The sequence below is a fragment of the Anomaloglossus baeobatrachus genome, chromosome 5, assembly GCF_048569485.1.
Source record: "Anomaloglossus baeobatrachus isolate aAnoBae1 chromosome 5, aAnoBae1.hap1, whole genome shotgun sequence".
NCBI lineage: Eukaryota > Metazoa > Chordata > Amphibia > Anura > Aromobatidae > Anomaloglossus > Anomaloglossus baeobatrachus.
Window position 1 is genome coordinate 494,494,234 of NC_134357.1, and position 9,217 is coordinate 494,503,450.

A 9,217-nucleotide genomic window follows, 5' to 3' on the forward strand; every position below is an offset into this window, starting at 1 on the left:
TGACTGCACCAGCAGAATAGTGAGTGCAGCTCTGGAGTATAATACAGGATGTAACTCAGGATCAGTACAGGATCAGTAATGTAATGTATGTACACAGTGACTGCACCAGCAGAATAGTGAGTGCAGCTCTGGAGTATAATACAGGATGTAACTCAGGATCAGTAATGTAATGTATGTACACAGTGACTGCAATAGAGTTATTACCTCGTAAAATTACACTGGTGAAAATTTGAAAAATTTGTCGAGGTCAGGAAGGTGAAATCATGCTCAGGGGTGAAGGGGTAAATGTATTTAATATTAGTGATAACTAATTGGTATATTGCATATCCATTCCGGTAATCCATGGTGTATACGCAGGAATCTGCTTGAGTTGTGCAGTAAAACCTTTGAATAAACCTGTCTCTGACAATGTGAATGTGTTATTTGTGATTATTTTTATTGGGCCTTTATAGAGTACTTTACCTCTTTTGACATGATGAGAAATTATTGGGGCAAGACATTCATGTTTTACTGGTTTCTGTTGCTATCGTGTGCTCAGCACTTGAATTCGTAGTGTCTTTATTATCCATCTATCTCATCTGACATATTTTTAATTCAAGTGCTGAATATACCGTATATTGTGTGTGTGTGTGTGTGTGTGTGTGTACATCTATATATATAATTGCCTTATTCTGTCTGTCTTGCTCCAAAATTGTGTCCTTACAGTGGCAACCGTCGGATTGGCCGCTGGGCTCGGCCTGGCCCCACCCCCCCCACGGATTGGCCGCTTGGCATGGCCCCGCCCCCCGCATGGATTAACCGTTTGGCCAGGCCTACCCCCGCACGCGATGCCCACTAGGCCACGCAATGCCCGCTATGCCACGCCCTTCGCACACGCCCCCGCACGCAATTTTCGGTGGGCCACGCCCCCTGCACGCAATTTTCGCTAGGCCACGCCCCCCGCACGCGTAGCCCACGCCCCGCATGCGATGCCCGCTAGGCCACACCCCCGCACGCGATGCCCATTCGGCCACGCCCCCTCACATGATGCCCATTCAGAATGGGGGGATGAAACACGATGGGGGGTGTGCAGCATGGGGGATGGAGCACGATGGGGGTGCAGCATGGGGGATGGAGCAGCATGGGGGATGGAGCACGATGGGGAGTGCAGCATGGGGGATGGAGCACGATGGGGGGGTGCAGCATGGGGGATGGAGCACGATGGGTGCAGCGTGGGGGATGGAGCACGATGGGGGGGTGCCCAGAATGGGGGGATGAAACACGATGGGTGCGCAGCATGGGGGATGGAGCAATATGGGGGGTGCGCAGCATGGGGGATGGAGCACGATGGGGGGTGCGCTATATATAATTGCCTTATTCTGTCTGTCTGTCTTGCTCCAAAATTGTGTCCTTACAGTGACAACCGTCGGATCGGCCGCTGGGCTCGGCCTGGCCCCACCCCCCCCACGGATTGGCCGCTTGGCCTGGTCCCGCCCCCCGCATGGATTAACCGTTTGGCCAGGCCCGCCCCCCGAACGCGATGCCCGTTAGGCCACGCCCCCGCACGCGATGCCCGCTAGGCCATGCCCCCGCACGCGATGCCCGCTAGGCCACGCCCCCCGCACGCGATGCCCGCTAGGCCACGCCCCCCGCACGCGATGCCCGCTAGGCCACGCCCCCCGCATGCGATGTCCGCTAGGCCACGTCCCCCGCACGCGATTTTTGCTAGGCCACGCCCCTGCACGCGATGCCCATTCGGCCACGCCCCCTCACACGATGCCCATTCAGAATGGGGGGATGAAACACGATGGGGGGTGTGCAGCATGGGGGATGGAGCACGATGGGGGGTGCAGCATGGGGATGGAGCACGATAGGGGGTGCACAGCATGGGGAATGGAGCACGATGGGGGGTGCGCAGCATGGGGGATGGAGCACGATGGGGAGTGCAGCATGGGGGATGGAGCACGATGGGGAGTGCAGCATGGGGGATGGAGCACGATGGGGGGTGTAGCGTGGGGGATGGAGCACGATGGGGGGTGCCCAGAATGGGGGGATGAAACACGATGGGGGGTGCGCAGCATGGGGGATGGAGCACGATGGGGGGTGCGCAGCATGGGGGATGGAGCACGATGGGGGGTGCGCAGCATGGGGGATGGAGCACGATGGGGGGTGCAGCATGGGGGGTGGACCACGATCGGGGGTGCACACCTCCCCCCAAAACACACACACACCGCCACACACGCACCGCACAACACACCACACACTGGGAACCACAAACACTGCCCTACACAGACACCCACACACACACAGACAACGCCGCACACACACAACACCCAACACACAAACACCGCGGCACATACAAATATATGCACATACCGCACAACACACACATTGCACAAAACATACCTCCCCCCCAAAACACACACACGCACCTCACAGCCACACCTACACAAACCGCGCAACACACACAGCACCACACACACAGAATGCTGCAGACACACAGCGCTCCACAAACAACGCAACATACACAACGCAACACACATACAACACCGCTCTCACACACACACCCACCCCCCCGCACACCCAGACAACACCCAGAACATGTACAGCGCCCTACACAAACACTGGCAACTACACACAACATCTATATATATATATACAGTGCCAACAAGTAGTATTCAACCCCCTGCAAATTTAGCAGGTTTACACATTCGGAATTAACTTGGCATTGTGACATTTGGACTGTAGATCAGCCTGCAAGTGTGAAATGCACTGCAGCAAAAAAGAATGTTATTTCTTTTTTTATTTTTTTTTTTAAATTGTGAAAAGTTTATTCAGAGGGTCATTTATTATTCAACCCCTCAAACCACAAGAATTCTGTTTGGTTCCCCTAAAGTATTAAGAAGTATTTCAGGCACAAAGAACAATGAGCTTCACATGTTTGGATTAATTATCTCTTTTTCCAGCCTTTTCTGACTAATTAAGACCCTCCCCAAACTTGTGAACAGCACTCATACTTGGTCAACATGGGAAAGATTCCAAGGCCATCAGAGACAAGATCGTGGAGGGTCACAAGGCTGGCAAGCGGTACAAAACCCTTTCCAAGGAGTTGGGCCTACCTGTCTCCACTGTTGAGAGCATCATCGGAAGTGGAAGGCTTATGGAACTACTGTTAGCCTTCCACGGCCTGGACAGCCTTTGAAAGTTTCCTCTCGTGCCGAGGCTAGGCTTGTCCGAAGAGTCAAGGCTAACCCAAGGACAACAAGGAAGGAGCTCCGGGAAGATCTCATGGCAGTGGGGACATTGGTTTCAGTCAATACCATAAGTAACGTACTCCACCGCAATGGTCTCTGTTCCAGGCGAGCCCGTAAGGTACCTTTTACTTTCAAAGCGCCATGTCAAGGCTCGTCTACAGTTTGGTCATGATCACTTGGAGGACTCTGAGACAGACTGGTTCAAGGTTCTCTGGTCTGATGAGACCTAGATCGAGATCTTTGGTGCCAACCACACACGTAACGTTTGGAGACTGGATGGCACTGCATACGACCCCAAGAATACCATCCCTACAGTCAAGAATGGTGGTGGCAGCATCATGCTGTGGGGCTGTTTCTCAGCCAAGGGTCCTGGCCATCTGGTCCGCATCCATGGGAAAATGGATAGCACGGCCTACCTGGAGATTTTGGCCAAGAACCTCTGCTCCTCCATCAAGGATCTTAAGATGGGTCGTCATTTCATCTTCCAACAAGACAATGACCCAAAGCACACAGCCAAGAAAACCAAGGCCTGGTTCAAGAGGGAAAAAATCAAGGTGTTGCAGTGGCCTAGTCAGTCTCCTGACCTTAACCCAATTGAAAACTTGTGGAAGGAGCTCAAGATTAAAGTCCACATGAGACACCCAAAGAACCTAGATAACTTGGAGAAGATCTGCATGGAGGAGTGGGCCAAGATAACTCCAGAGACCTGTGCCAGCCTGATCAGGTCTTATAAAAGACGATTATTAGCTGTAATTGCAAACAAGGGTTATTCCACAAAATATTAAACCTAGGGGTTGAATAATAATTGACCCACACTTTTTTATGTTGAAAATTTATTAAAATTTAACTGAGCAACATAACTTGTTGGTTTGTAAGATTTATGCATCTGTTAATAAATCCTGCTCTTGTTTGAAGTTTGCAGGCTCTAACTTATTTGCATCTTATCAAACCTGCTAAATCTGCAGGGGGTTGAATACTACTTGTAGGCACTGTATATAACAAAAATCATAGATTAATTACACAATACGTAAATTCTAGAATACCCGATGTGTTAGAATCGGGCCACCTTCTAGTGTTTATATATGGACAGGAATATTTTTTTATGAAGAAAACTGGCTCTAATATGTAGATGACTGATGCAAAACTAGTAGGCTGAAATATCAGGTCTATAAGGCTGGTTTCACACTACGTCTTTTTAACATCCGTCCTTAACGTTATTTTAGCGGACAAGCGGATCCAGTGCAAATGCGTTTTCATTTCAATGCATTTGCAATGGACTCGCGTTAACATCCGTTCACCTGCGTTTGCCTGCGTTATAGTGAGGATCCAGTGACTTGCAGTTTTTTAACATGTTTCAAAAACGCTACTTGTAGCGTTTTTGAGCTCCGTCCAAATACTGCAAATTGCTGGATCCTGACTATACTGCACGCAAACGCAGGTGAACGCTGGCGTGCTGATAGACAGGATCCTGCTTTTGTACTGAGCATGCCCAGATAGTACTGAGCATGCCCAGAACCAGTCTCGCGTGATCTGTCTCTCTCCTCCTCCCTCCCTCACCCTCTCTATCTCTGTCTTTCCCCCTTCCTCTCCTCCCTCTCTCCCCCACCTGAGAGCTGCGGACACTCGTAACCAAGGTAAATATCGGGTAACCACTTCTCTTAGTTACCCGATGTTTACGTTGGTTACGTGTGCAGGCAGCCCTGCTCCTAGCAGCTGCAGACACTCGTAACCAAGATAAATATCGGGTATCCAAGGCCGATGTTTACCTTGGTTACCAGCGTCTGCAGCTGTCAGAAGCCTCCTCCCAGTCTAGCTCCCCTCACTCCCGATCACATGACTCCAATGCCCGCCCCTAAACATCCAGTGCAGGATCCTGCAAAATAACATATGCGTTTGCATACGTTATTTGCTGTAAAAGCAGGATCCGTACTTCCGCTAAAAAAAACGTTTTCAGCGGATGTTAAAAAGACGTAGTGTGAAACCAGCCTAATAATGTCACTCGTGAGGTTTTAACTCTGTGGAGAAAGCAGGATATGGACATCTCTGCAACTCTTCGTATTTATGGTAACTTTTACACATTTGTATTTCTTTCATACATGATAAATAAGTTGAGGAATAAGAAGAGTTTACATTATACGTTACATCACCCCTTCCCAGCATATGACGTACTAGTTCATATTTTTGCAATGACTTCCCGTTAATGGATGTAATGGTATGTCATTTGGGAACATGATCATCGTATCAAGACACAGTGGATGCTGTCCTCGAAATGAAGCAATCTTCACTCCTCACTAAGGAGTTGTCCCCATTCCCTGGTGCCTGGGATTGCAGCATTTACACATTTAAAAGCCCTATCTTGGGGCTGCATGGCACTTCATCACGATGGTGATTGGTACTGCTAGTCAGCACCAATCATAGCACAAGCTGGAGCTGTAAAGGAGAATTTTAAAATATTTTAATGTAGATATTTTTTGTAATACTCCAATTTTCTGGATGGTTATGATACACTCTGAGAGCATTCTCAAGTTTTTGCATTATAATTTGTCATGCTAGGTACGGGAAACTACCAAGCAAAAGGCAAGGGACACTCTGTGTCTAGGAAAGGGGGAGATGGTGACCCCTGACCAAACCTACTGTTGGTGCCTCACCACCCTAGATAGGTTCCACACCTATGCCGCAAGCCGGATACCTGACCCTAGGTATCCCTAGAGCTGGACCCTAAATAGGGAGTGGGTGGAATGAGCTCTTCATCAACCCCACTAAGCAGTAAAGAAGACAGAAGGAGGACACATGGGCGAAAATGCATGAACTACTTATCCACAGATGACTCAGGTAGAAGTTCAGCAAAGTTTCAGCAACAATACCACAGGTGAGTGCAAGCCACCTGTTTGCAACCAGAGCTTGAATGAATTGAATATCACCAGGACAAGTCCAGGGAGAATGAGCGTATTTAAACCCAAGGGGAAATACAGATGATTAGGGAAGAGGAGCTCTGCTGGGTCTTAATGAGAGAAGGATGAAAACCCAGCAGAGATACCTAGTACACGGAGTACTGACAGCAGGAACAATAGAAAGTCAGGGAGCATTTTGCACAGACAAACGCTGTGACCTTCTATTGCCGGACACCACAGGACTATCTGTCACCACTGTCTGACATAATGATAATGCACGGTGTCCACCCCAAGATGACTCTGAGTTTGACCAACTATTGAAAGTAAAGTTAGGATAGTCATTAACCACTTTTGGCAACACATTTGTTGAGGTTTACATTCCCCAAAAGGACATTTGTCTGAGTCCCTGAGCCACTTCAAGGGCATTCCAAAAATACCTGTCCAGAAAGAGGGCAAGATATTGAATCAAAGTGTATAAATAGTGCGAGAGTACATCCTCAGATTTGGGGTTCACGAAGGGAAGGACACCCAGATTCTCCCTCCTGAATGCCCCCCTGACCCGGGAGAGGGTAAATTGTGTGGGAATTGGTGCACCCACTGCTACCTCTATGGATAACTTTTACATTGGTACCACACTTTTCAAGTACCTGTCTACCAGAGCTATCACAGCATGCGGTACTGTGCGCACAAACCAGCAAGGCCTCCCTAGGTCGCTAATTGGGCAAAAGCTTTAAGGCCCTGTGCGCACTAGAAAAAATAATTTTCTTAAGAAAATTCCGGAGGCTCAGTAAGATTTCCGGGAAAATACCGCACCAAAATTTGCATCCAAATCCGCATGCGGTTTGTTGCGTTTTGCTGCGGATTTGGATGTGGATTTGGTGCGGAAATGCCGCAGCCAGCGTCGGAATGGCTACTGGAGGAATCTCCAGTAATACCAGGCCTGGCTGCGGTTACCTGCACTGAACTCTGGAGCTCCCACCTGAGCTCTGGAGTGCAGCCCAGACTAAACTGCGAGCGCCGAGTGATTGATTCCCTGGCGATTGCCGTTTAGTTCAGGCCGGGCTGATCTCCGGCGCTCAGGTGACAGCTCCGGAGTGCAGCCCGGCCTCTCTACAGCTGTTACTTGAGCTCCGGAGATCAGCCCAATCTGAACTAAACTGAACTGCAATCGCTGGGGAAACAATCACTCGGCGCTTGCAGTTTAGTCTATGCTGCACTCCGGAGCTCAAGTGACAGCTCCGGAGTTCAGTGCATGTAACCGCGGCCAGGACTGGTATTACTGGAGCCAGTCCCGCAGCTACCTGCAGAAAAGTGACATGCAATTGTTTTTGCTGCGGGAATCCCCCAGCAAAACATGCAGCTGTCAAAATCCGCCTAGTGCGCACAGCATTTTTTTTACCATAGGATTTGCTGGTGAATCACTGCACAGATGTTATGAACATTTTCTGCAGCGAAACATGCAGCAAAACCACGGGAAATCCACAGGAAATTCCGTCTAGTGTGCACAAGGCCTAAAGGTTACAGTAGGTCCCAAAATAGCAAAAGCCTGCTGGTCGTTAAGCATAAAGAGAAAGTGGGATGTACTTATTTTGACCACAATACATGCAAATGGCATCACCCCCACCAATGTATAAGGTATTGCTACAGATTCCCAAACCAGATTGTGTACTGGGGTACAATAAGAATATGGGAGTATTGATTTCTGTGATTAAGACCTCCAAAAACTTATGCAAAGGATGCGGTTTTGTCTCCGCATCCGTTGCATAGGTTTTAGAGCCGGATTGGCCGGCTCTGCTAAAACCAGAGGTGTGAAAGCAGCCTTACCTCTCGAACTGAAAATGCCTGCATTGTATTGAGACAACATTTCCTCGGTGAGGTCCTCCGAACTGCAAGGAGGGGATGGTCACAAAAGCGGAATAAGAGAGGACACCACTTGGGAATGTGATTCCTGCCCAGACTAACCTGGTCTGTGCACAACTGTTTGAAAGTGTGCCACTCATCCATGAATTACTACATTTGTTTCTGATTTGCCTTGTTATTGCACCACTTGATGTTCTCTGCACAACTTCCATATGTTACTCTGATGTACCCTGAATTTATGTGTTTGCATGTTGTGGAAATGCAGGCCTGGATCAATGTCAACCTGGGGTCACTTGTGGGGACTTTCTTCTGTTTTAATATTGGAGGGACTCTGCAAATGCAAAAAATGAAATGGTTCTCACAAACCATTTCAGCAAAGTCTGCTCTCCAAAACGATGCTCCTTCCATTTGGAGCTTTACTGTGTGCTCGAACAGTAGCTTCTATCCACATATGGGGTATCGTTGTAGTCAGGAGAAATTGCAGAGTTTGTAGGTTCCATTTTCACCTGCTACTATTGTAAAAATCTAAAATGTGGGGATAACGTAAATTATTTTTTTTTTTGTGCAAAATATTTTGTTTTTATTTTGTGCTTTAATTACTGTGAAATATCTGAAGGGTTTAAAAATTTCCTAAATGTAGTTTTGATTACCTTGAGGGGTGCAGTTTTTAAAAAGGTAATTTTATGGGGAGTTTTCTGACCTATACCGTAGGCACCTTGGAACCACTTCACATTAGAAGTGATTTTTAACAAAATAGATTTTGTAAACATTGTTGTCAAAATGAAAAATTGCTGGAAAACATTTAACCCTTCTACATTTCTAAAAAAAATATAAAAAAAATAATAATAATTCTGTTGTAAAGTGGACATGAGATAAACGGTTCTTGGTCATATGACTCTAAATAATCAATGTCTGTTTAAGGGCATACAAATTAAGGCCCTGTGCGCACTTACCGGATTTTGCCGCAGATTTTCTGCGGATTTGCTGCATGTTTCGCTGCAGAAAATGTTCATAACATCTCTGCAGTTAATCACCAGCAAAACCTATGAGAAAAAAAAATCCTGTGCGCACTGGGCGGAATTTGACAGCTGCATGTTTTGCTCCGGGATTCCCGCAGCAAAAACAATTGCATGTCACTTCTTTTCCGCACGTCGCTGCGGGATTTCACTCCATTGACTCCAATGTAATCGTGAAATCCCGCAGAGAATAACGCAGGCAGCAAATTCTGTGCGG